The 24249-nt window shown below is 48.0% G+C and overlaps 1 pseudogene; it reads left to right on the top strand.

The window, feature by feature from the left end:
- The first annotated feature begins 6244 nt into the window (after nucleotides 1-6244).
- Nucleotides 6245-18973, top strand: LOC141258513 (cingulin-like; annotated as a pseudogene).
- Nucleotides 18974-24249: the final 5276 nt, after the last annotated feature.

Raw genomic sequence — 24249 nt, 5'->3', positions numbered from 1 at the left:
AGAGTCGTATCCCAGTCTTCAGTGGACATATCTGCTTCTGGCTCTACCACTCCAAGCTCCAGGTCCATGGGCAACTTTCTGGGTCTTGCTTTCATGAGGTACGCTGGAGTACAATTGGTGGAACTCACAGGTATGTGATTGTACAGATCTACCAGGTCAGGTAGTCTGTCTGGCCACTGATTCCTTTCTTCTAGAGGTAAGGTCTTCAGCAGGTCTATGATGATATTGTTCATTTTTTCACATAGACCATTAGTTTGAGGATGGTACGGCGTAGTCCGAATCTTCTTACACCCGTACAGATGGCAAAACTCTTTGAACAGCTCAGCTTCAAAGGCAGGGCCTTGATCCGTCAGCACCTTATCCGGGTATCCATGGGGCCTGCAGTAGTATGCTTGGAACGTCCTTGCCGCAGTTTCTGCAGTCAGACCCTTGACGGGTGCTACCACCAGGAACCGGGAGTAGTGATCCACCATGGTCAGAGCATAAGAGTAGCCTGACCTGCTGGGTGACAGCTTGACGTGATCCAGTGCGACGATCTCCAGGGGCTGGGTTGTCTTGATGGACTGCAAGGGTGCTTTCTGGCTGCTGTAGTCTTTTCTTCTGAGGCTACAGGGTCCACAATCCCGGCACCGGCTCTCTATGGAACTCCGTATTCCAACCCAATAAAACCGACTCTTCAGGAGGGTTTCCAGCTTCTTCCAGCCAAAGTGCCCTGCTCGATCGTGGTAGGCCTCCAACACCATCTGGATGTCTGTCCTGGGCACTACGATCTGCCATATCATCTCATGGGTCCTGGGGTTAACATACCTTCGGCACAGCTTCTCTCTATAGATGAACAGCCGGCTTCTCTCATTCCACAGTTGCTTGGCTTGTGGAGAAGCGTCCTTCTCCAGGTAGGAACCTTCCTGCGCTATCAGTTCTTTGATACGGCTTACAACCGGGTCGCTGTCCTGGGTCTCCTTCCAACTGTGATGAGTTAAAGGGTTTAGTGTCTTACCACGATACCTCCTGGAGGTACGCTGCTCGTGGACCATCCCATTTCTATGGAAGGCAGGTAGCTCAATCTCCTCCAGGTCATCCACTTCTTCTTCAGTGTCCGACTGGTGAGGCATTCTGGATAGGGCATCGGCGTTGGCGTTCTTGTGGCCTGCCCGGTGCTTGATGGTAAACTGATAGTTTGACAGTCGGGCCATCCAACGCTGTTCCATGGCTCCCAACTTGGCAGTCTCTAGGTGTGTCAACGGGTTGTTGTCAGTATAGGCCGTGAACTTAATGGAGGCCAGGTAGTGCTTGAATCGTTCAGTGATGGCCCAGACCAAGGCCAGGAGCTCCAACTTGAAGGAGCTATAGTTGTCTGGGTTCCTATCCATAGGACGGAGCTTCCTGCTGGCATAGGCAATCACCTTCTCTTTGCCATACTGCTTCTGGCTTAACACAGCTCCTAGTCCCTCATTGCTGGCATCAGTGTACAGAAGGAAAGGTTGGCTGTAGTGAGGGTAGGCCAGGATTTCTTCTCCGGTCAGAATCTCTTTCATCACTGCAAGGGACTCAGCCTGCTCTTTACCCCACTGAAAGGGGGGGGGTTTGCCTCAGTTGGACTGTCCTACCAGGAGATCTTGCAAAGGCGCTGCCTTCTTCGTGTAGTCCTTTACAAACCTCCAGTAATACCCGACCAGTCCCAGAAACTGACGTACCTCCTTGAGATTGATCGGTTCTGGCAATTTCTGGATGGCAGTGACCTTCTCCGGGTCCGGTGCTACTCCTTCTGGACTGACGATGTGCCCCAGGTACTGAACCTTCTGTTTGAGCAGGTGACACTTGGAAGGCTTCAATTTCATCCCATACCGGGACAATGCTTCAAATACCTCTGCCAGGTGCTGAAAATGGTCCTCATACGTCTTGAAGTACACTATTATGTCATCCAGGTATAGCAGCACGGTCTCGAAGTTACGGTGTCTCAAACAGCACTCCATCAATCTCTGGAACGTTCCAGAGGTGTTGCAGAGTCCGAACGGCATACTGTTGAACTCGCAGAGTCCCATCGGGGTAGTGAAGGCCGTCTTCTCCCGATCCTCCTCAGCAACTGCTACTTGCCAGTACCCACTAGTGAGGTCAAGGGTAGAGAAGTAATTTGCATACTTTAGTGCAGCCAGGGATTCCTCTATATGGGGCAAAGGGTATGCATCTTTATCAGTTATGCGGTTTACCTGTCTGTAATCTACACACATCCTCATGCTTCCATCCTTTTTCCTGACCAGGACCAGGGGAGCTGCCCTGGGGCTACAGCTATCTCTTATTACCCCTGCTTTCTTCATGTCATGCAACATTTCCTTCGCTTTCTGGTAGTGTGCTGGTGGTATGGGCCTGTAACGTTCTTTGATGGGTGGATGGTCACCTGTGGGTATATGGTGTTGTACCCCTTTAATCCTCCCAAAATCAACTGGGTGTTTGCTGAATACCTGTTCGTATTCCTGGACCACCCTGTGTACACCTTGTTTTTGATGGACAGGAGTGGTGTCAGTCCCAACATAGAGCTATTGACACCAATCTCCCACCTGGGTTTCTGAGTCATTATCCTCCACTGTGTCTGATGAGGATAAAGACTCTACTATGTGTATGGCGTCATCGTTCACAGTATACAATCTGGCAACAGTGGCATATCTAGGTAATTTAACTTCCTCCTCCCCACAATTTAGGAGACGTATGGGTACCCTTCCTTTGCGCACATCAACTACCCCTCTAGCAGTTAAGAGTGTAGGTCTGTGCTCTGAGCTAATGGGCTCCGCTACCGCCTGGTAGTTCTGTCCCTTGAGACCTATTGCTGCCCCTCATCAAATCAGCATCTCACTCATTGGGGGAATCACAATGGGTATCGGGTCTGTCACCTGTACATTACCAATCTCACCACCTGTTAGCTTTACCTGTTGCTGGTACAGGAGGGCTCGAATCTCTCTCTGGAGCACCATCCTCTGCCCTGGCTTGGCAGTGTCAGCAATCTGTTGGAGCAAAAACAACATTTCTCCCAAACAGTTACCAACAATATTCGTACCAAGTATCATATACAAGTCTGTATCACCAGGGTTAGCTTCTACTACAATCAGTCCTTGGTCCTTTAGTTCTGCTCTCCCCACCTTCACTGTCACGTCCTTAACCCCGACTAGGTTAAGAGGAAGGCCGTTAGAGGCATACACAGAGAGGTTCAGGGCTGGCAGGCGGAGTTCATCTACTGACCAGTACCTTTTGTAGAGGACATCAGGTATGATGGTTACCTGTGAGCCGGTGTCCAGTAACGCAGGTGTAGCAATGCCGTCCAGCACGATGGACAGAAAAGGCCTCCCTCCTACGAACCGATGGTACCAGCTTGATGGGCCTGGTTGATTTACTCCTGGGTGTTGGCCCTCGGCCCCAGGGTTTGCTCATTTAAAGGACAGTTCCGCGCTGTGTGGCCTGCCTTGTGGCAACGGTAGCAGAAGAAGTCTCCTGGAGGGCAGCGTTGGTCCTCCCACGGGGTGGCGTTGTCCTCCTCTGGGGTGGCGTTGTCCTCCTTCTTCTCCTCATCCAGGGGACATCCTCAGAGCTATCGGCGAGTAGGATCCTTCCTTCCGGCTCGGGCTCCGTCCGTAGCTGTAGGGTGCTCAGGACAGTGGCCAAGGTTTTACTTAACTGGCGCACTTCAGAGTGCAAGCTTTCCACCTCGCTATGGGGCACTGTTTGCATTTTTGTTTCAGCCGTCACTGAAGGAGAAGTGGGTGCTGCGGGCACTGGGGTGGCCCCACCCTGGTAACGCTGGAAAGCAGTCAGTGATGTTTCCATGGGCTTTAGACCCATAATAGCCATGTCCTTGAGGGTGTCAAAGGTGGCGTCTTGAATGATCTAAAGCCCACCACCGTACAGTTCTGCTCTCCTCCTGGGACCTCAACCCCCGGATGAACTGTTCCGTCAGCATTTAATTTTTATCTTGTATGCTGGCTGGACTAACCTGTTTCAGGGCCCGCAGGGCTTCCTGTAGGCGCCAGGCATAGTCCCGGATACTGTCGTCAGGTTTCTGGACACAATGGTAGAACCTCATCCGGAGATCTGTCTCAGTGCGGTTTTCAAACACAGTTTACAGTCTCTTAAAGATAGTGGATACTGATTCCTGGTCTGCGGCTGGCCAGGTTTCAACTTCCCGCTCTGCGGCACCAGTCAATTGTCCCAGCACAACAGCGGCTCTCTGCTTACCAGTCAAAGAATACATGTCCAGTACACCGCATATTTTTCTCTTGAACCCAGACAGGGTGTCTGGTTTGCCATCATACTGGGGAAGCCATTTCGCTCCAGGGATATACGGCAGGGCCATGGGTATCAATGGAGTCACTTGTGCAGCGCCAGGTCAAGTTGAGCATCAGGAAAATTAACCAGTGCTCCGGTGGCTTGCTGGTCATGGGCCATGATTGCGCCCCCCTAGTAGACCGTAGCCCCCCTTCTTCACTTTTTTTTATCAGGTAGGCCACAGCTCCGCGGCGACGGTCTTCTTCCAGGACCTTGTGTCGCTTGCGTCTGACGTCAGAGCGTCCACTGGACTCCTTAGAGGACCTGACGCTTCCTGGTTTGACGTCAAGTGTGGGGCGTGTCCTGGGCTTCGCGCGCTTTTCAGTCATGCCTGTCGGGTTCCCGCGGTTACGCCCCTCTTCTTCCCGTGCGGCGACTGGAAAATGGCGGACAATGGCGGGAAACCTCGGGAATGGGGGGAAATCTTCACCACAGTAAGTGCTACAGTCTTTTAAGGCGCACAGTACCCGGTGGCAACGGGCACGGGATGCTGTTTGTGATGCCAGAAGGATGACGCGCCCCCAGGGCCGTGGGGTACTCGGCAGCCGGGCCTCTGGTTGCTGGGGGACATTACGGTGGCTGACCCGGTCCGTGGCCCAGGGCGGTCACCCAAAAGGGGGATTATTTATAGGGGATTTGTAAAGTGTTCGTGACGCCACCTGTGGAATGCAGCTAAAGGGAGCCGCCGCTGGGGAGCTGTCCTCTGAGGCAGATGTTAGGGCAGCTTATGATGGAACGGCTCCCCACAGGTGGAGCGGGCCTCAGGGCAGCGTGGGGTAATGGATGGTGGTACAGGGGAGAGATGGCCAGGGCGGTTCAGGAAGAAATGACGGACACTCACACGGGGGTTCGCTTCGGTACCTCTACTGGTGTAGCTGCAGGTATGGTCCAGGGTACTCGGTAGGCAGGGTGCACTTCTGGACTCTCCCAAGTGAGCGGGTATAGGGCCTCTTAATCCGTTGCTTCCACTTGCTAAGCTTCTGACCTGCCTGGAGCTAGGCCTGGCTTAATTACTGTCTCTCTCTCTTGCACCTGCTGACCTGGTGGTAGGGCCTTCTCTTGGAGATCACTCTCCCTGGACGCTGGGGCCTCCTTGACTCCTAGCCCTGGTTCAGTAGTCAGCGTTGGTCGGCCTGGGACTTGTAGTCCTCCAGGTATCCGGTGGTCTCTACTGGGTATAAACGGTCCCTGTAGGCGTGGACCCGGTGTCCAGTGTATATTTTGGGGTGAGCCTAGTACGCTCCTCTGCCCCCTCAACTCCTCTCTCCTTTCCTCTTTGCCGTCGGCCGCACTCAGGGCCCTCACTATGGCAGCAGCAGACGAGCTGCGTCTTCGCTGCTCTCAGCGTCAGCATGCTCTCTAACTAGACACTAAACTAAACTCAACTAAGCTGCCTGGCTCCACCCTCCATATATATATCCCTAACGGACTCCCTCTGCTGGTGTGAGGTGGTAGGGTGGAGGTGTGTGAATGTGTGAGGGCCTCGTGTGGAGAAGTCCATCCATGCATCCTACTGGGTTGTGTGGCACCTGTACGTAGCAGAGCGCCACAAAAGTGCTTGTTGCAGCAGCAGCAGGACGTGGTACAGGAACGGCGGGAGATGTTGGCACGTTACAGAATGGTGGCAGCGGATCATTCTTTGAGTTCTCCTGTGGTGCTGGCACTATCGCAGAGTGCCCAGGGAGGTAGAAAGAGATGTTGTGAGCTGGGTCCTTAGACTATCGCGTGTTTTTTTTTTTTAAAACCCCCCTATAGGTGTGGTTATCCAAAGGGGGCGGAGTCTCAAAAGAGAGTGGAGCATAGAAAACCAAGATTGGTTACTGGTCGTGGGTTGGTACCGCCTGAAAATGACAATTCGACTGTTGATAACTGGGTAGCTCCAGTAGAAGGGGTTGACATCAAAGTGGGAGGTGACTTGTTGGTTCACAACACCATGGGGAGTGACACAGACCCCACAGATGACGGTGACAGTACGAAAGTAGAAAAAGATTATAAACAACAGCCAACATATCAAGTAGCCAAAGAACCGGGTTAGAATCCCGGATAACTGGGCCTTACCCAGACAGCCTACTCACAACATATATAAAACCAAAAAGAAACTTGGAGTATAATTGGCTTACAAAAGAAGATTGTTTATTAATACATTAATAGATAAATATACAGTACAGAGATTCATTTTAAATATCATAAGTATAGGAGAGGGGGAAAAAAGTGCAAAGTGCCGAAACCAAGCCCCCCAAAAGTCCACTGCATCCCATCCCAAATACTGAAGAGGTTGCGGCCATCAAAGAATCCACGTCACACATCAGGAATACAAGTATAGAGTGTTCCTAAAGATTTTAAGCCACACTCACCACTACAGTAGTCTGAATGGATGTGGGAAAACCCCACTTACCAAGTGGGAAACAGTATGTACTCACCGAAAAGTGGATGGGAACGCAAGGAGGGCAAGGAAAACCCCTCGGGGCCGCCTTCTCTACCTAGCCCCCCTTCAGAGTGGGGTTGTACCAGAGAGGGTGCGTTATATTTCAAACTATAACAGGCAATGGGGGGAGATGCGGGAAATATTCGCCAAACACTGGGGGGTTCTTGGTACGGAGCCCTCCCTGCGTGACTGCCTTGGAGGATACCCGTTGATGACGGCCCGACGGGCAAAAAACCTCAGTGACCTGCTTGTGTCAAGCCACTATATCCCTCTTCCACAAAATCCTTTTGGGTCCCGTGGACCCACAGTGGGTTGTTATCCATGTGGCCATTGTATGGCCTGCACGAATGTTGTGTGCAGTGCTTCCTTTCTCTCCTCTGATGGCTCCCGTGAATTCAAAATTCTAAAGTATGTTTCGTGTGGTTCGACTCACGTTATATACTATGCAACCTGTGGCTGCCAACTAATTTATGTTGGTTTGACCACAAGAGAGCTCAGGGTGAAAGTTCGGGAGCACGTGCGAGACATTTGTGGTGCAAATAAGGTCGCTGACCCCCCAGGAGCTGAGGACGCTCCCGAGTCATTTTCATAAGTGTCACAGCTGCGACCCCAGTTCTCTGAGGGTAAGCGGCATAGATATTTTACACTTGGGCTCCCAGGGTGGGAATGGCAAAGATTTTGGCCCAAAAAGAGGCCAGATGGATTTCAACCCTAGATACGATGTCTCCACGGGGCCTGAATGAGAGCTTGGTTTTCTCATCATTTCTGTAGTGATGGAATGTTCTCCTACTCCTCTGGGAGCCCCTATACATCTAATGGCTAGCATGATGCTTTTTGTGCTTTTACTGTAACTCCCCCCCCCCCCTTCTTTTGGGTTCTTTTAAATTACATTGGTTTTAAACATGTTTCTCCACTTTCCTTTTTTCCTTATAGAGTTTGCGGGCCCGATGTCTCAATATTCTGGTATTTTCCTCTGCCCCTGGAGGGTTTTCATGTGGACCACATGGGTGCCTTGGATGCTCCGGTGTAGTGTCATTCTGGATGAATATATGGAAATTCCTATGGACACTATAGTTATACACAGTGATATACTTATATATATGTATTATTGAAACGTGTTATTTCTGTATGTATGTTCTGATTATACCTTGGGGGGTAATGGTGGTTAGCCATTCCTACCCTCTGTAGGGCCAGACTGGATGGGCCTTTACATCTAGGAGTACTGATGAGGTGCAGTGACTGCTGCGCGCATGTGCCACGGCTTCCCGGTCCCGGACGTTGATGCCGCTGTCAGCATCCTCCTTGCGCTAACTCCAGACACTTCCATGTTTGGGATGACATGCCGGGGGGCGTGATGGCTGGGGTCCACGCTCAGGATGTCGGCACTACCGCGCATGCGCCACCGCAGGTCCTGCTTGTTCACTCTTGATACCTTCTGGTCACATGACTGGTCATGTGACCAACTTGGGGCATATATATTAAGATCCTACAAACTCCTATGCACACTTCCTCTTGAGAAAGCTGTCCTGTGACAGCGAACGTGTGTCAAGGTGCGCCTGCTACCTTGTGGCTCCCCCCTTCCTTGCGTTCCCATCCACATTACGGTGAGTACATACTGTTTCCCACTTGGTAAGTGGGGTTTTCCCACATCCATTCAGGCCACTACTGTAGTGGTGAGTGTGGCTTGAAATCTTTAGGAACACTCTATACTTGCATTCCTGATGTGTGATGTGGATTCTTTGATGGCCGCAACCTCCTCAGTATTTGGGATGGGATGCAGTGGACTTTTGGGGGCCTTGGTTTAGGCACTTTGCACTTTACCCCCCCTCCTATACTTATAATATTTAAAATGAATCTCTGTACTGTATATTTATCTATTAATAAATAGTGTTGAGCGAGCATGCTCGACACTGCTCGTTACTCGCCCGAGCATCACGCTACTCAGGATGTTCGGCGAGCACTGAGCATTTCAAGTTTACTCGGGCGGGAGCTCGGGTCTCCGCCCTGCACATTTGGCGCTCTTTACAGAGCTAATGAACATGCAGGGATTGCCAGCCAGTCACTGTAATGCCGCAGTCATGTTGTTTGTGGGAATTACAGTGATTGGTTGGCCACACAGCGTCACCCCGAGTATTTAAAACCGGGCGCCGCCATCTTGGACACAGTTGCTCCGGATCAGCCAGTGTAGGCAAAGTGCTGCTGAGTTAGGGAGAGATATATAGTGCGAAATAGGTAGTGTAGGGTCTCTAAAGGCTGCCAAATCAAACAAACAGTCCTTCTCAGGACTAATATCCATCCCAGAAATCAGGCAGGCAGGCTGTATAGGAGCAAACTCTGCATTACAGTCCTGTGTGCTCCTGTTGGTCAAATTGCTAGACTTATCACCCCGGTCTCAGGGGCCAGGAAATTTTTTTTTTTTTCATCTACGTCCTGTATTTTTTTTAATTTCCTCAGTCAGACTGTCCAAATACGCGTCTAATCAACCATTTGGTATTCCCCCCCCCCCACCCCCAAAAAATTGAGTGTGTCTGTGACTGTTCAGACACCAATATATCTGTTTAAAAGAGTCTGGTGTAGGCCAGAAAAATAGAACTGTGGTTTTGCAGTTCCACGGGTCAAATCTCTGTGTTATCCTGTTTTTGGCATTTTTTGCCATAAAAAAACTGTAATAGTGTCTCCCTGACTGGTCAGACACCTATATATCTGTTTAAAAGAGTCTGGTGGATGCCACATAACTATAACTGTGGTTTTGCAGTTCCACGGGTCAAAGCTCTGTATTATCCTGCTTTTGGCATTTTTTGGCGTAAAAAAAATCTGTAATGCTGTCTCCCTGACTGGTCAGACACCAATATATCTGTTTAAAAGATTCTGGTGTACGCCACATAACTATAACTGTGGTTTTGCAGTTCCACGGATCAAATCTCTGTATTATCTTGCTTTTTGCCGGAAAAAAAAACTGTAATAGTGTCTCCCTGACTGGTCAAACACCAATATATCTCTTTAAAAGAGTCTGGTGTATGCCAGAAAAATAAAACTGTGGTTTTGCAGTTCCACGGGTCAAATCTCTGTATTATCCTGTTTTTGGCATTTTTTGCCATAAAAAAAACTGTAATAGTGTCTCCCTGACTGGTCAGACACCAATATATCTGTTTAAAAGAGTCTGGTGTACGCCACATAACTATAACTGTGGTTTTCCAGTTCCACGGGTCAAATCTCTGTATTATCCTGCTTTTGGCATTTTTTGCCATAAAAAAGACTGTAATAGTGTCTCCCTGACTGGTCAGACACCAATATATCTGTTTAAAAGAGTCTGGTGTACGCCACATAACTATAACTGTGGTTTTGCAGTTCCATGGGTCAAAGCTCTGTATTATCCTGCTTTTGGCATTTTTTGCCGTAAAAAAAATCTGTAGTAGTGTCTCCCTGACTGGTCAGACACCAATATATCTCTTTAAAAGAGTCTGGAGTAGGCCAGAAAAATAGAACTGTGGTTTTGCAGTTCCACAGGTCAAATCTCTGTATTATCCTGCTTTTGGCATTTTTTGCCGTAAAAAAAAACTGTAATAGTTTCTCCCTGATTGGTCAGACACCAATATATCTGTTAAAAGAGTCTGGTGTACGCCACATAACTGTAACTGTGGTTTTGCAGTTCCACGGGTCAAATCTCTGCATTATCCTGCTTTTTGGCATTTTTGCCATAAAAAAAAACTGTAATAGTGTCTCCCTATCTGTTCAGACACCAATATATCTGTTTAAAAGAGTCTGGTGTACGCCACATAACTATAACTGTGGTTTTGCAGTTCCATGGGTCAAATCTCTGTATTATCCACTTTTGGGTCTTTTTTACAAAAAAAAAAACAGTGTGTCGCTGACTGTTCAGCCCCAAATATATCTATTTAAAAAAGTCTGGTATACGCCAGTAAATTAGAACTGTGGTTTTGCAGTTCCACGGTTCAAATCTCTGTATTATCCAGCTTTTGGCCTGTTTACGTAAGAAAAAACAGTAATAGTGTCTCCCTGTCTTTTCAGTCACAAATATATCTGTTTAAAAGATTCTGGTGTAGGCCAGACAAATAGAACTGTGGTTTTCCTCTTCCACGGTTCTAATCTACTTTTTATTACCCTTTTTCCATTGATAGTGCGAGTGTAAGCTATTTTACTTCATTTACAATGGGCAAGGCGCGTGGCAAGGGACGTGGAACTAGACGTTCTGGTGATGGTGTGTGTAGAGGACGGGGCCGTGGCCAAGGTGAAAATGTGCCACAACCAACAGCCACATCTTCTCGCTCCCACTTCTTGACCGAATTACTAGGGAAGCACACTACATTTCCAGTATTGCGTAACTGATCAGTGTGGACAGGTTATTAATTGGATAGCAGATAATACTTCCAGTTACCTGGGCACCACCACCTCCGGTCTGTCTTCCACACGGTCAAGTTTTAGTAGCCGTGAGTCTCGACCGCATACTCCTCTTCACCCTGATGCTCCTTTCTCACACCATGCCGAGTGTCGTCAGACAGCAACTGATCCCACATTGGACATTCTGAAGAGCTGTTCACTGGTCCATTTCCATATTTGTGCCCCTCGCCTGCTCCGCTTGAAGTGGTGGAAGAGGAGATCCCATGTAGCGATGCCCAAATATTTGAACAGCCACGGCCACAGAAAGTCGACGCTGGCAATTTGTTACAAGAGGTGGACGATGACGAGACCCAATTGCCACGAAGTGAGGAGGAGGATCGTGATGCGCAAGTGGAAGAGGAGGAGGTGGTGGATGATCTAGTAACTTTCCCAACGTGGCAGGCAGGAGGACACACAGAGCGAGGCCAGCAGCACACAGGGGGAGGGAGGGAGAGTACCCCAACAGGGAGGAATAAGCAGTGTGGTGGCCGCACTCGGAAGGTGGGCAAAAGTTCCCCGTAACACCAACACGAGGGACGTTGCCAGTACAACTTGTAGGTCTTCCAGAGTCTGGAATTTTTTTAAAGACTCTGCTGATAACCCCAAAAAGGCCATTTGTACCACCTGCCATGCAGGCATCAGCAGGGGTGACAAAACTACCAGCCTGACCACAACCAGCATGATCAGGCACATGGCAGTAAAGCACCCGACTTTGTGGGGCGAACCCCAGGGTCCGCGACCAGTGTCAGCGGGTGTCACCACTGCTTCTTTCGCTGATGTGCGTGTGATAGAACCCCCTGTTGTGTGTGCAAGGCAATCCCCAGTCCATACTGCATGCAAAGATGCCCCCTCCTCTCAGTCTTCACTTGTTATGGCAGTTTCTCAAGAAACAGCATCAACGTCCACGTCCCACAGCAGCGTTCAATTGTCCATATCCCAGAGCTTTGAACGAAAGTTCAAATTCGCAGCCAACGGCCCACAGGCCACAGTCCTAAATTCGCACATTTCACGACTGCTTGCGTTGGAAATGCTGCCTTTTAGGCTGGTGAAGACGGAATCCTTCCGCAACCTTATGGCGGTGGCTGTCCCCAGCCGACACTATTTTGCCCGGTGTGTCATCCCCGCACTACACAAGCACGTGTCCCAAAACATCTGCCGTGCCCTCAACAATGCAGTTACTGGGAGTGTCCACCTGACAACAGACACGTGGACAAGTGCTTTTGGCCAGGGACGGTACATCTCCCTGACGGCACACTGGGTAAACATAGTGGAATCCGGGAACCAGTCGGACCTTGGGACGGAACACATCCTCCCCACACCGAGGATTGCGGGCCCTATGTCAGTCAGAGTTGCCCCCACAGTGTACAGCTCCTGTGCATCATCCTCCTCCTCCTCCTCATGTTCAGCCTCCATCTCAGATATCACCATATCAGTTACAAGCTGGAAGCACTGCAGTACTACCTCAGCCAAGCGGCAACAGGCTGTACTGAAACTCATAAGCTTAGGTGATAAACCTCACACTGCTTGTGAGTTGTGGACAGCTGTGAAAGAGCAGGCAGATCTGTGACTGAGACCGCTGAACCTACATCCAGGCATGATCGTGTGTGACAATGGCTGTAACCTGGTGGAGGCTCTGAGGCAAGGCGAGATCATACACGTACCATGCCTGGCTCATGTGCTTTACCTCGTGGTTCAACGATTTCTTAAATCATACCCCGAGTTGCCAGATCTGCTCATCAGAGTACGACTCCTGTCAGTTCATTTTTGCAAGTTGGCTACAGCTTCCGCCGTCCTTGGTGTGTTGCGGCAGCGTTTGCAGCTTCCGGCACACTGACTGGTGTGTGATGTCCCCACACGTTGGAACTCTACTCTCCACATGTTGCAAAGGATTTGTGAGCAGAAGAGAGCAGTTCTGGAGTACCAGCTGCAACAAGGCCGTCGATATTCACTTCAGACTCCACACATAAGACCTCAGGAGTGGACCTGGATTTCTGACATATGTACCATCCTGACAAACTTTGAGGAGTCCACAAAGATTGTGAGTGGCGATGATGCCATCATTAGCATCAGCATCCCACTTGTCTGTCTTTTGCAACACTCTCTGCAGAGAATTAAAGAGGAGGCATTGCAGCCAGAGTATGATGAGATGGATTAAGAAGCCGTAGCAGGCGATTACACACAGCCCAGCCTCATCTCATCCCAATGTGCATTGGACGACAGTGAGGGAGAGGAGGAGGAGGAGGAAGAACAGGAGCTGGTATCATGCACTGTAGACGGTAGTACCTGTACACTGTCATACCGTCGGTTCAGCGTGGGTGGCCTGAGGACAGGGGGGAGGAGGAGGAGGAGAGCATGGTCAGTCGTCATCTTGGTGAGGACACGGAAGTCTTGCCCGTTACCAGTCTGGCACGCATGGCTGACTTTATGTTACGCTGCCTTAACCGTGACCCTCATGTTGTCAAAATGTTGGGTGACAGTCATTACTGGTTGATGACACTTTTAGACCCCTGCTACAAGGAGAACTTTCACTCTCTTATTCCTGAGGTGGAGAGGTCTACAAAAATGGGGCAGTACCAGAAGGCCCTTGCTGCAGAATTGTTAAAAAAATTCCCATCTGAATACGCTAGCAGCAGAGGTCACAGTTCGTTGCCCAACAAAGGTATATGGGCGAGAGAGATGCAACTCCAATCCAGCAGCTGCAGGGGAACACTGTCAATGTTCTGGGACAGTTTTATGAGACCCGCCCAGCTTACAGGCCCTGAGGTGCGGGGTACTCTCACAAGGAGTGGAAAGTTTCAAAAGATGGTGAGGGAGTACCTTGTCGATCATACCAGCGTCCTCCGTGATTCCTCTGTGTCTTTTAATTTTTGGGTATCCAAGCTGGATACTTGGAATGAACTCGCTCTGTATGCCTTGGAGGTCCTGGCCTGCCCAGCCACTAGCGTGTTATCGGAGCATGTTGTTAGTGCCACTGGGGGAATTATAACAGATAAGCGCATTTGCCTGTCAACTGACAATGTTGACCAGCTGACCCTTATCAAAATGAACATGGGCTGGATTGGGCCAGACTTCTCATCACCACCAAATGACAGCAGAGCAACATAAAGTCAAATCCACTGTGTTATTTCGGGAGGTGTATTCCCATGCACCGCTTCACACCCACACATGGGTATACGCTTCCTCATTTCGGCTGCATTTTGCTCTTCTCCTTATCCTCAGCCTCCACCACCACTATACCACTAGGGTGACCTTGGTCCGTGTTGCCAGCATTGCAAGTTCCTCCGTCCTAATTTTTGGCAGCTTTTGCTTGGAAGGCATAGGCAAAGACTATGGGAGACCCACTCCCCAATAATGGGAATAATGTTTTTAAGATGCTGTACTGCATGGCTCTTGTTTGCCAGCATTTCAAGTTCCTCCGTCCTAATTTTTGGCAGCTTTTGCTTGGAAGGCATAGGCAAAGACTATGGGAGGCCCACTCTCCAATAATGGGAATAATGTTTCTAAGATGCTGTACTGCATGGCTCTTCCAAGGGGCATTTAAACCATCTTGTTAAGTTACTGCAACCTCCACATCTCTTCCAAGGGGCATTAAAACCATCTTGTTAAGCTACTGCGACCTCCACCACTTTTCCCAGGGGCATTGAAGTTGTCTTTTTATTCCACTACTACCTCCACGTCTCTTCCAAGGGGCATTAAGACTGTCTTGTTAAGTTACTGCGGCCTCCACCACTTTTCCAAGGGGCATTGATATTGTCTTTTTATTCCACTGCGACCTCCACCATTCTTCCAACGGGCATTGCATTTCCTCCTAATTTTAGTCAGCTCTTGCTTTTCAATGCATAGGCGAACACTAAGGCAGACCCACTCCCCAATAATGGGTAGAAGGTTTTTAGCATGCTGTAATCCACGTCTGTTTCAAGGGGCATTGCAGTTCCTCATAATTTTTGGAAAGCCTTCCATTCACTGCTTAGGTCAACAGTGCACAGGAGACCTAGTTGCTATAAATGGAAGAAACGGTTTAGTTAAGGCCCTCTGACCTCCATGTCACTTCCAAGGGGCATTAGAGTGCCTCGAAATTTTTGGTAGGCATTGCACTCACTGCATGCCCTATAACTGTGTAGCTGAACCGCTCCTTTTGGTACAGAAACATATCCTACAAGACATGTGTGGTTGACTGGCCTGATATTGATGTGAATGGTCCCTTTTCCTCCTGCGCTTTCTCCTTTGCCACCACCTCATCCTTCATTCATCACCTGAAGCTTTGTTTTAACAGGAGTCATAGAACTGGGATAGTAGCAGGAAAACATCCAGCAATCCTCGGAGGAGGTAGGATATGCACCAAAACGCCTAGCCACTACTACATACATGCGCTTGCATTCCAAGAAAACAAAGCAGACGCTAACTTCCATCATCATCATCATGCTCCTCACCTTGGCACTCTCAACTACCCTGATGGAGAAGCCAGGGCCCACCGGAGGAGTCTGGTTCTCTGGTGGGCTCGTCCAATGCTGCCCTAAAGCAGGCCAGGCTAAGAAAAGTGTGGGGGAAGTTCTGTGAAGAAATAGGGGCGGCTTGGGACCGTGCGTGGACACTTGGCCACCCCCTGGCAGCTGGGGACCGAGCGGGCGGCTGGGGACTGAGTATGGATACCAGGCCGCCGATGCAGCTATGACATGGTGGCTGGCGTCTGCCTCCACATGCCTAAAAGACCCAATTTCAAGTGCAAGCAAGCTAGCAGTATTGTATTGCAGCCTGGGGGTGGGTGGGTGGCAGGCTGCATACTTGCGCTTGCATTGCAAGGAATGGGGGAGGTACAATTGAACGCTGCTCTGGGAGAAGGACTTTCACGGGGATAGTTGCAAGTCTGCATCTTCTGACGTGGCAAGGATCACTTCTGATGGGCACACTTTTAGGCAGTGACCTGGGTGTCAGAGATGCTTCCAGGGGTCTTCCCCATTCTGTTCCCATGTCTTTTCAGCACTGTATGCATGTGTCACACAGCACATGGCCAGATAAGATTGTAAAATGTTAAAATGACATTTCCTGGTGAATGCATTTGTCACGGTTGAAAGAAATACAAAAGTGCAAAAACACATAAAAAATGCTACTTGTGAACATAGCCCAAAGTGTGGAGGAGTATTTTTGTTTTTAGTTATTTATTTTACCTTATACACAAGTCTTTACCCTGGAAAGGAAGTTCCTTAACATATTTCACAGGAAAGCACTTTCAGTTTCGTTTTTGAACGTTTTCTTGTGAGCCCGTAAAAGTGGCTTAATACCTCTGACCACGTTGCTGACAACAGTGACCTGGGGGTCATAAATGCTTCCTGGGGCGATCCCCATGCTGTCCCCATGTCTTTTGAGCACTGTCACTATTGTTTTGGGCACTTTTTAAGCTTTCTATAGACTGCCGGGGGTGCCGCTGCAAAAATGCTCGGGTCTCCCATAGACTAACATTGGGCTCGTTGCTCGGGTCGAGCACCCAAGTATCACGGTGAGCTCGGCCCGAGCTTCGAGCGCCCGAGCATTTTAGTGCTCGCTCAACACTAATAATAAACAATCTTCTTTTGTAAGCCAATTATACTCCTAGTTTCTTTTTGAAAGTAGAAAGACAGTTCAGTCAAGAGGAGCTAAACGAGGTGAGAAAGTCCCCCTTTCGTTGTCGAAGGCGCATGGGCCACAAAAAAAGGTCCTCCTGTAGCCTTTGTGGAAAGGGTAAATAAAGAAAATGCAATGCTGTGTGCCTTTATTCCGTGTGTGGATCCTCCTTTAGAAGCAGAGGAAATCAGGAGGGAAGAGGAGGTGACGTTGCCAGTAACAACCTCCGGTACAGAATCAGACGACAATGAAGATCAGGTGGAAGAGTTGGATGCAGTTCTGCAGATTCATTACAAGCAGGATGATCTACTGAGACAAAAGGATCAGGAACCGACAGCCCTGAAGGGGGCGCTGAAAGAGGAGGTGGCCAATCCTGACCAAGAGCTGGAGCCTATCAGGCAGCAGTGTCAGAGTGACGTGCAGCAACTAAGGAAAAACATGGAGAACGAGTCCCAGAACCAGCTGAGCCTGGAGTCTGAATGGCAGAAAATAAACCAGGTTGTGAGGAACTTGCAGCGAAAATTGGAGGAAAGCAGCGAGGATATCAACAAATGGAAGGAAATGTTCCAGAAAAATAAAGAAGACCTCCGCAAAACCAAAGAGGAGGTTTTTCAGTTAAAGCTTGAGAAAGTGGAGTATGAAGATGAGCTGTACAAGATGAAACATCGTCTCTCCCTGGTGCAGTCAGAGGTGACGCAGGAGAAGCAAAGGCAGGATGAGGGTCTACACCAGAGGGATAGGGAGCTATCTGCCTTAAAAGGGGCACTGAAGGATGAAGCTTCTGGATGTGATCAAAACCTAGAACAACTGCGCGAACAATTCAACCGGGAACTGAGTGAATCCAAGAAGGAGTATGATGAACACATGAGGGAGCTGCAGCTATTCCAAGACCAAGTAAAGTCTCTAATGCAGTAGAAGGAGCGGCTGGAAGACTCTCTGTACCAGTGAGACCGGGAGCTATCCGCGCTGAAAGGGGCATTAAAAGATGAAGTGTCTGGTCACGTCCGTGAGGCAGAAAAGATGCATGAAATGTTCAATAGGGAACTGCAACAAACCAAGAGAGACTATGAGGATCTCCTCAAGGTTAATAAAAAACAAGAGGATGAAAAGGCGGATGAAGAGCACATGCGCCAAGTGATTGAGACCACTCTACAGGACACCAGTGAGGAGAATGATGATCTCCGCAGAAAGATCCTAGGATTGGAAGCTCAGGTGAAGGAGCTGAAGATGTTCTGTGATGATCTCCAGAGGGCAGAGACTTGACTTAAGGATAGAATCGGCAGGGAGGAAGCTGAGCGGAAAAAGATGGAGGAGTCTATCGGAGAAGGGAGGTATGAAGCAAATGCCTCCTCGAATATTGCGAGCTTGGATGATTCGGTGGATGTAAGAGCTGAGATCAAGGAGCTCAAGGAGACGCTACAGGCCCATTTGAAGCAAGGGAAACTTGAGAGACTGGCTGTCGAGAGCCGAGTGGGCACATTGGAGCCAGAGATGTCTGAGAGAACTCTGCTGATAAAGGAGCAGTTGAAGCAGGAAGAGCTTCAGAGATGGGCTGCTGAGACGTGAGTAGCTGAGCTAGAGGAAAAAGTTTCCAAGTTCAAGGGTCGCCTCGCAAAGTACCATTTAGTGAACGAGTTCTCCTTGGAGAAGGAAAAGGGCAAACAAGTTACGCTTAATCCTTTATACCATGAGAAGGTGGACATGAGGAGAGCTGAGAGAGTGTTAAAAGAAGATAAGTATGGAATGGATGTTGTCAAGTCGAGAATTCTCGAGTTCATAGCTGAGAGTCAGCTCAGGGGAAGCATACAGGGTGAAGAAGCTGAAAGTCCATTGTCCCTGAAACCTGAGCCAGATGATCATTTGGAGACCACTGGTGAGACAGAAATGTCTCGGTACATATGCCTCATAGATGTACCCGAAGATTTGAGAGAAGAATGCACCAGAGAGTCAGTGCATGAGGAGTTTAAGAAGGCCGTGGGAGCCTGTAAGGTATACTCAACCTCAAATGCTAAACAGCTGGTGGTCCTGTCCACAACCGAAGTCACAGTGAAGAGGGTGGCTGTCCTAAGTGACATGCACTGGCGATGTGTTCGCACAAAGCGCATTGTCCGGTTGAAGACGGAACAAGTCATTAGACAACTGGAACTTATGAGAAAAGCTCAAAATCTGCGGAAAGAGGTCTTCCGGGTGCCTCATACTCTGGAAAGAAAGCTCATTGGGAGAAATGGCCAAGCCATGTAAATGACAGTAAAGAAGTCTGGTGTGATGAAAGTAAGCCGTCCACGTGATCATCAGGACTGGATACCGGATGAAGACGGCATGGTGTCATTCTCCGCTGTAGGAACAGAAGAAAATCTTGCATATATATGAATGCTGATGGAGTACCGAGTGACCTATCTGCGAGAGGTAGAACAGTTGAATCTTTCCAGACTGCGAATGGAAAGACAGAGGCGCCTGAGCAGTAGAAGATAGCAGCCGTCTATAAATTGTGACACTAGACAGAGAAAGGGCCCTCCAAATAATAGAACGGCTACAGTAGAAGTTAGAGACCTTTTAAGATGTCCTGAGGGTAGTGGGAGTCGGTTTAAAGCTAGTGAGACCTCCATTAACTCAGGTCTGAGAGGCCCATGCAAACGTCCCAATAGAGTACGAGACAGTATGGAGTCGGACCGGACCTTAGATACAAGCGCAAGTGAGTCGCACTGCTGTACTGACCGCTGGGAGCGGGGGAGGTCTGACAAGGTTACGACCAGGAAATGTGACTTGACGAAGTTGGAGACAATGACAGATAGTAGGTCCCGAAGGAATGGGCTAATGTTGGTGACTAATGTTCCAGGGGCTGAGCAGCGCAAGTGTCAAGTACATGGTCTCTGTGGGTTATAATGTGATTGTGTATTTTATGTGTTCAACCCCACAAGTTTGAACAGAGGGGGGGGGTATGTAATGCAGCGGCTTGCTGCATTACTTAAATGTCCAGGGGGTGTGTTCTGGCTAACCACGTACCTCCCCTTCAGGTGACTGATCACATGACTGTGACATCATCACAGGTCCTGTGCGCACAGAAGGATATATAAATCCTGGTGGTTTTGAAACAGTGGAGAGGCAAGAGGCCTGATCCCTGTGTCTGGGACACCATTAGCCTGGAGAGGCAAGAGGCCTGATCCCTGTGTCTGGGACACCATTAGCCTGTAGATGCAAGAGGCCTGATCCCTGTGTCTGGGACACCATTAGCCTGGAGAGGCAAGAGGCCTGATCCCTGTGTCTGGGACTCCATTAGCCCTGGAAGGCACGTGGCCTGGAGACCACGTCTGGTGAGCCTTAAACCACAGCTTTGGCAGAACAGAGCTGATAGAAGCAGCCAAGACCCGGCAAAGGTAAAAGTGGTGCGTTATATGGGCATTGATGTTGTTACCATGCTGAAATCTGTATCTGAAGCCAAGCGGGCATAGCTACCACTGAAAAGGCTCTTGGAAATTACATGTGTAACATTCCTGCGAGCCACTGAGATGGACTATGTTATAAGCAGTTTATGATGTCTAATAAACTGCTGGATTTCACATTACCAGAAAACGTTGCATGTGTGCTTTAATTGACCCAGTGAAGTGAGCGCCCCTCAACATGATCAATAGCGCTACCTTACAGTTGGTACTATTTTTTTCCCCAGATTTATGCAGCCATTGTATTCACTGCATACGCTATAACTGTATAGCAGAACCACTCCTTTCTAATGGGTACATGTCGTTACTGAGGCTCACCTCTATGTGTCTTTAAATTGATATTGGGGTATTTCCCAAATTTAGGCAACCTTTGTAGTCACTGAATGGGCATTACCACTATAGCTGACCCACTGTTTTATAACAGAAAACATTTTTTTACTGAGGCCCTCCTCTATGTCTCTTCAAAGGGGTATTGGGGTGCGTCCAAATTTTTGGCAGCCTTTGCAGTCACTGCATATGCAATAACAGTATAGGAGACCCACTCTTAAATAATAGGAACAACAAATATGGCTCTCTAACAATAGTGAGGGCCAACTGCTGGCCCTTTAAAAATAGTAAGGGCCGCCTGATGGCCCTTTAAAAATAGGCTTTGTGACTTTCAGAGTCCCGCCTTCATAAATGAAACACGATATGTCTGATGATATCTCACACACCACATGGCCAGATAAGGTTGTAAAATGTTAAAATGACATTTCCTGGTGAATGCATTTGTCACGGTTGAAAGCAATGCAAAAGTGAAAAAAACACATCAAAAGCGCTACGTGTGAACATAGCCAGCCAAGGTGTGGAGGAGCATTTTTGTTTTTGGTTATTTATTTTGCCTTATATACAGGTTATTACTCTCGAAAGGATGTTCCTTTTTTGTATGTTTTATTGTGAGTCTGAAAAAATGACATAATACTTTGACAACATTGTTGACAGCAGTGACCTGGGATGCTTCCAGGGGTCTTCCCCATGCTGTTCCCATGTCATTTGAGCAGAGTCCCCATCGATTTCAGCAATTTTTACGCCCTGTGCAGACCTCCTGGGTGGGCCGCCGGAAAAATGCTTGAGATTCCCATAGACTTACATTGGGCTCGATATTTGGATCGAGCACTCGAGCATTCCAATTTGCTCTACTCAAGCAACTAGTTCCCGAGCATTTTAGTGCTCATGCATGACTAGTGCTGATCTCTGTCCTGAGACCCCCACGAATTGCTCAATAGATCTCTTAGAAGTGCACAGCTCAGGAGACAGGACTATAATTTTCTACTGCATCCACTCTCCACTACGTGAGCTCTTGTTTCCTGGCCTGAACTTTTCTCAGAGGTCTTCTGAGCAATTGTTGGGGGTCTCATAACTAGGTTTCCCGCTGATCTGCTCAGAAGGAGTAAGCCTAAAACATAAAAAATGTAACAATTTAGTTACTCTTTAAGGTGAATTTACACTGTGGCCGATAATAAAAAAAACACTATAGGTCTATCATCCGATGCACAAGAAAAATGTTTATTCATCAGATGAAATCATTTTTAAGCTTGTTATACCATTACACTCTAATATTTGCATATTAAAGCCAGTCCTTTTTCTTGATTGACAGCACTCACGTGGTAAGAGTGAGTGCTGTCTAAAATGACTTGCAGTATCTGCGCTTGTGAATTAACACTGGAGGGGTGTAGCAGCACACTCTGAATATCAATGCAAATGCGCACACAATGTGGCTTTGGGCACGTTGTTACATATAAATCTAGCCTGGCTATGGCCGCCACTAAATGCTAGTGTACAACCCCTGGCAAAACTTATGGAATCACTGGGCTCGGAGGATGTTCATTCAGTTGTTTAATGTTGTTGAAAAATAGCAGATCACAGATATGGCACAAAACTAAACTCATTTTAAATAGCAACTTTAGGGCTTTAAGAAACAGTAAAAGAAATCAAGATTAAAAATGTGGTACTCAGTAAGGGTCATTTTTTTCAGACCAAGCAGAGGGAAAAAATTATGGAATCACTCATAGTTACATAGTTACATAGTTACATAGTTTATAAGGCCGAAAAAAGACAAGCGTCCATCCAGTTCAGCCTATTTCTTGTGCACTGCAGCTATTCCGCAGCGTTGATCCAGGGGAAGGCAACAAAAAAACATGCGGTGTAGGCCAATTTACATCATTGAGGAAAAATTCACTTCCCGACATCAATCTGGCAGTCAGATTAAATCCCTGGATTAATTAACTAAGCATAAGATGTAATTTTATTGTTCTCAAGAAAGGCGTCCAGGCCTCTCTTGAACTCATTAAGTGAGTTGGACATCACCACTTCCTCTCCCAGAGAGTTCCAGAGTCTCACGGCTCTGACCGTAAAAAATCCCCTTCTATGCTGGTGCAGGAACCTCCTTTCCTCCAGACGCATAGTGTGCCCCCTCGTCTTTGTCACCATCCTTGGTATAAACAGGTCATGGGAGAGATCTCTGTACTGCCCCCTGATGTATTTATACATGTTTATGAGGTCTCCCCTAAGCCTTCTCTTTTCCAACGTAAATAGGCCTAATTTTGACAACCTCTCTGGGTATTCTAGGCCCTCCATTCCCTTTATTACCTTAGTCGCCCTCCTTTGTACCCCCTCTAGCTCCAATATGTCTTTCCTGAGCACCGGAGCCCAGAACTGTGCACAATATTCTAAGTGCGGCCTTACCAGCGCTTTATACAGAGGAAGAACAATGTTCTCATCATATGCCCCTATTCCTCTTCTGATGCATGCCATGACTCTATTTGCCTTCGCAGCTGCTGCCTAACACTGGGCACTCCAATTTAATTTGCTATTAACCAAGACGCCCAGGTCCTTCTCCATGTCAGATTTCCCCAACGGTTTCCCATTTAATATGTATGGGTGACTGCTGTTTTTCTTTCCCATGTGCATGACCTTACATTTATCGGCATTGAACCCCATTTGCCATTTTTTGGCCCAACTCCCCAATTTATCTAAATCCTCCTGTAGCTGTGCCCTATCCTCATCTGTATTAACTACTTTACAAAGTTTAGTATCATCTGCAAATATTGCTATTTTACTATGCAACCCTTCCACTAGATCATTAATAAATATATTAAATAATATAGGGCCCAAGACAGACCCTTGAGGCACCCCACTAGTAACCCTGACACACCCTGAGCTTACTCCATTGATAACCACCCTCTGCTTTCTATCACTCAGCCAGCTATTTACCCACTTGCACACATTATCCCCCAGACCAAGCATTCTCATTTTATAAACCAACCTTATGTGTGGCACAGTATCAAACGCTTTGGAGAAGTCAAGGTATACAACATCCACTGACTCTCCCCTGTCCAGCTGTGAGCTCACCTCCTCGTAGAAGGCGATCAGGTTTGTTTGGCAGGAGCGATCCCTCATGAATCCATGTTGATATGGAGTTAGACAGTTATTATCATTAAGATATTCTACAATAGCATCTCTAAGAAATCCTTCAAACAATTTACCCACAACAGACGTTAAGCTGACTGGTCTATAGTTCCCAGGGTCACTTTTAGACCCCTTTTTGAATATTGGTACCACATTTGCTTGGCGCCAGTCTAGTGGGACAGTCCCTGTCCATAAAGAGTGCTTGAATATAAGATACAGCGGTCTGTCTATCACATTACTTAATTCTTTTAGTACCCGGGGGTGTATGCCATCTGGGCCTGGTGACTTGTCTATTTTGATATTATTTAGGTGTTTCTGAACTTCCTCCTGGGTTAGGTGGGTGATATTTAGCGGAGGGTTTACTTTATCACTCTGCATTTCCTCCGATAAATTGTTTTCTTTTGGGAAAACAGTGGAGAAGAAGCTATTGAGTAGGTTTGCTTTACCCTCATCGCCCTCTATGATTTTACCCAGGTTATTTTTCAATGGGCCAACTCCATCAGTTTTAATCCTTTTACTGTTTATATAGTTAAAGAACAGTTTGGGATTCGTTTTACTTTCCTTGGCAATTAGTCTCTCTGTCTCCTCTTTTGCTATTCTTATTTGTTTCTTACAGATTTAGTTTTTTTCCCT

This window comes from Phyllobates terribilis, unplaced genomic scaffold (assembly GCF_046119375.1).
Source record: "Phyllobates terribilis strain yellow unplaced genomic scaffold, ASM4611937v1 Scaffold_3__8_contigs__length_932513732, whole genome shotgun sequence".
NCBI lineage: Eukaryota > Metazoa > Chordata > Amphibia > Anura > Dendrobatidae > Phyllobates > Phyllobates terribilis.
The sequence above is the reverse complement of the archived record's forward strand: the minus strand, read 5'-3'. Positions and strand labels throughout refer to the sequence as shown.